The sequence below is a fragment of the Megascapheus bottae genome, chromosome X (assembly GCF_031878675.1).
Source record: "Megascapheus bottae isolate mThoBot1 chromosome X, mThoBot2.hap1, whole genome shotgun sequence".
NCBI classification, from domain to species: Eukaryota; Metazoa; Chordata; class Mammalia; order Rodentia; family Geomyidae; genus Megascapheus; species Megascapheus bottae.
In genome coordinates, this window is record NC_143547.1 from 35,957,575 (window position 1) to 35,961,799 (window position 4,225).

Consider the following 4,225-nt stretch of genomic DNA (forward strand, 5'->3'; position numbering starts at 1 on the left):
TTAACCAGTTCTGCCAGCACAACTTGTTGTAGAGGCTGTCTTTCTTCCATTCTATTTTTTTGGCTCCCTTGTCAAAGATTAGGTGGCCATAGGTCTGTGGTTTAATATCTGGGTCCTCAGTTCTATTCCATTGATCTTCAGGCCTGTTCCTGTGCCAGTGCCAAGCTGTTTTGATAATTAACTAAGAATGTAAAGGACCTTTTTGACGAAAACTTTAAAACCCTAAAAAGGGAAATTAAAGCAGAACTAAGGAAATGGAAAAACCTCCCATGCTCCTGGATTGGAAGAATCAACATTGTGAAAATGACAATCTTGCCAAGAGCTATCTACAAATTCAACGCAATACCCATCAATATCCCAATGGCATTCTTTAAAGAAATAGAAGAGGCAATTCAAAATTTCATATGGAATAATAAAAGACCCCGTATAGCAAAAACACTTCTTAGCAGAAAGAACAGCGCTGGAGGAATTTCAATTCCAAACTTTAGACTCTATATTTTACTTTTCAAATAAGTCAAACAAACCTTGTATATAATTCAGAAGGCAAGACCTGGGATAGCCTCCTCAGACACTGCTTTGAGGAGTGACTGTCATATACTAGTGATACCTTGAGCAGAGCACTTTTGAACACCATTATCTCTAGAAGGTTTTTGTTGTCTCTCTGGAACTTTGCTTTACAATCAATTCTTCATCTTGAATCTATGCTTCTATATCTGTAATGTTCCATATTTGTGTCATTCAGCTCCCATACTTTATGTCCTTTTCCCAATTTCAACCAACTGATAATTTCAGTGCATATATACTTTAGGAATATAATTGAGCCAGGCACTGGTGAATCGTGCTAATCCTAACCACTTAGGAGGCTGAGATCTGAGAATCATGGCTCGAAGCTAGCCCAGACAGGAAAATCCATGAGATTCTTATCTTCCATTACTTAACCAACAAACTGCTGGAAGTGAAAATATGCTCTATTCGTAGAGTGCCAGCCTTGAATGAAAAAGCTAAGAGACAGATCCCACGACCGGAGTTGAAATTCCAGTGCTGGCACATACACATGGGCGCGCGCGCGCACACACACACACACACATTTATTTATTTACATAGTGTGTGTGTGTGTGTGTGTGTGTATACTTGTTCAGTGTGTGAATAGAACTAACCAAGGGAGAATCCTGCCAGTGGAATCCACTCCTTCCTGCTTGTTTTCCACTGATCTTGCATTTACTCTGTGGGGAATGCAGATAGATTTGGTAGAGTTTTTGCCAGCAGTACAGTTTATTCACAGAGCCAGTTACAAAACTAGCGTGGCAGATAAATCAGCTGATCTTTCTAAGAAGCCTAGTCATCTGATCCTCCCTGTTGCCAGCCTCTCCACCTTCTACAAAATAAGTTGTCTTCTATCCAATAGAACTATTTACTGATAGATCTCAGTGGCAGAATAATGCAGATGAGCATTATTCTTTAAAAAGAAATCCCTTTATAAGTCTCAGACACAATTGACTTATGGTAGGATTACTAAGACAAGAGAAGCAATATTTCAAATACTTTAATAAGAAAAAAGTACATTTGATTGTATTTCAGAAATGTGCACCCCATTCATTAATTCAACTTTTCCATTATTTCTGAATGTATGTCATCGTTAGTGCTGTGAGTGTAACTATGAATAAAACAGTCTCTTTGAGCAGATTATGTTCTAGTGTGGGGTGACATCAAATGCAAAGATTTTATAAATTAGGTGTTATTTGAATATTCCATTCTTCATAAAAAAATCACAAGAGAGAAATGTAATGGCTAAAATATATTGCTTTTTTGAAAAAAAATAAGTTGTCTTCTTCATGCCACCTCATGGAGATGATAACTTGAAGGGCCACAGGTTATTTTCTTCCTTGGAGCACTTCCCAAAAGTAAAGATCTCACAAATCCAATCCCCCATACAGATAATGCCATATTTACAAAGAGATCTAGCAATCCAAGCATAATCTGGTAAGGCAATTTGCTTCTTATTGATTTTGCCATAGCCACACTTGTAGATGAGCTCATTGACTGACTTCAGGTTTGAGTATCCGCATGCAAGATATAGTTCCACAATTCTCAGAATATTAATTAAAGCATTATTAAGCTTAACAAAGGTATCACTGAAGATCTGATAAAGGGGGAAGAAGCAGCATACCTTATTGACATTTGGATTCACATCCTGGTACCTCTGATTCTGATGACAAAGGCCAATTTAGGTTCTGCAAGTACATAGAAGTTGCCTGCTTTTCTGGCCATTCTAGTCATTTAGCTCTCAGTTCTGTACATTTTCCTATATTCCTTGTGATAGTAGTTTGCTTATTCATACATGAGCTTCCTCCGTGCCTTTTGAAGCATCTTTGGGGCATATTTCTTTCTCAGGCATTTCACTTTCAGCTCAGTGAAATTCCCTTGCTTGTTCTTTAGGATTTGGGCACAGCAGGAACCTTCTTTTTCTTATCTCCAGCACCCTCCACGGTTCCAGACCCCCCCAAAAAAAGATGCCAGTATGCTTTTTTTTAGTATGCTTTTTAGAAGGCTGAATGTATCAAATTTCCACAGGAAATCTGCACAAAGGGACAAATAGGCATAAAGTTGTTTATCAGTAGTATATCTCAACATGATCCTTCCTCTTATTGATAAACATGGATGATGTAGTCTTTTCCAGTTGAGCAATACACTGAAATCCAATGCAAATTGAAGACTGACTCTTCACTTAGTATTCCACAGACAGAGGCTTGCACAGTACATAAAATTCACAAAAGCAAAGTAGTCCCTTGCAAGCTACCAGGGCATAAAGTTGAACATAATTAAGTCTAAAGAAAAACAAAACACTGCATTATACAGTTTTGTGTGTATGTGTGTGTGTGTGTGTGTGTGCATGTTCTGTGGCTTGAACTCAAGGTTTGGGTGCTATTCCTTAGTTTCACCCAAGCTGACACTCTAGCACTTGAGACATAGTCCCAGTTCAGGCTTTTTGGTGGTCAACTGGAGATAAGATTCTCATGGACTTTCATGCCTGGGCTGGGTTTGAACCATGATCCTCAGATCTGAGCCTCCTGACTAGTAAGAATTACAGCTGTGAGCTTACCAGGGCCTGGCTATATAGACTTATTTTGCTTCATACATGACCTGAAATTTTAAACTCATGCTCAAACCAATCAAATGAAATTTGTGAATTCCATTAGACATTATAAAATAGAGAAGTTAACAATACTGAATCAGGAAAAAGGAACTCCAAAACCTGACTATTCTTTGATTTTGGGTGTGTGCCAGTTCTGAGGCTTGAACTCAGTATGTGGATCCTGTCTCTAGGCTTTTTACCTGAAGGTTAGTACATTACCTCCAGAGACACAGATTCAGTGTCAGCTTTTTTTTTGGTGAATAATTGAGATACGACCTCAGTCTCTTGAGTAGCTAGAACTTTCCTGCCTGGTCTGGCTTTGAACTGTGAGCCTCAAATCTCAGCCTCCTAGTAGCTAGGATTGAAGATGTGAGCCACGGGTACCCAGCTCTGATTGCCTTTTTTTTTAAAGAATTTATTAACGTTGTTTTTACATCATATTTTAAACGACAAGTTTAACATACAAGTGTTCAAGGAGGGAATCTCTGTTTACAATCACTGGGACTTAGTATTTAGAACTTAATCACAATTAGGCTAAGGGTTTGTATGTCATAGAAACATATTAATTTATGAAATAAAACATTATGTCTATAGAGTCATAGGTTTTTATGTCTATATAGTTATGTTTATATTTCTATTACCATGTCCATAGCTTTGGGTATGCAGTTATTGAGTCCTCGCTCTTGTACTGTTTGGATCTAATAGCCACATATTAAGGATACCATGCACCTTTTGTTCCTTTGGTCTTGACTTGTCTCACTCAACATGATTCGCTCTAGATTCATCCACTTGCCTGTGAATGCCATTATTTTATCTTGTCTGTTGGCTATGTAGAATTCCATTGTGTATATATACCACATTTTCTGTATTCATTCATCTGCAGTAGGGCATCTGGATTGTTTCCATCGCCTGGCTATTGTGTATAGTACAGAGATGAACATAGCTGAGCAGGTGTCCTTATAATATCTTGGGTCATGATGTTTAGGATAGATGCCCAGAAGTGGTATGGCGGGATCATAGGGAAGGTCTATTTTCAGTTCTTTAAGGAACCTCCACACTGCTTTCCTAGTGGCTGAACTAGCCTGCATTCTC

At 38.3% G+C, this 4,225-nt stretch overlaps 1 pseudogene; it reads right to left on the reverse strand.

The window, feature by feature from the left end:
• Positions 1-1,313: 1,313 nt before the first annotated feature.
• On the reverse strand, positions 1,314-2,489 carry LOC150040844 (large ribosomal subunit protein uL30-like; annotated as a pseudogene).
• Positions 2,490-4,225: the final 1,736 nt, after the last annotated feature.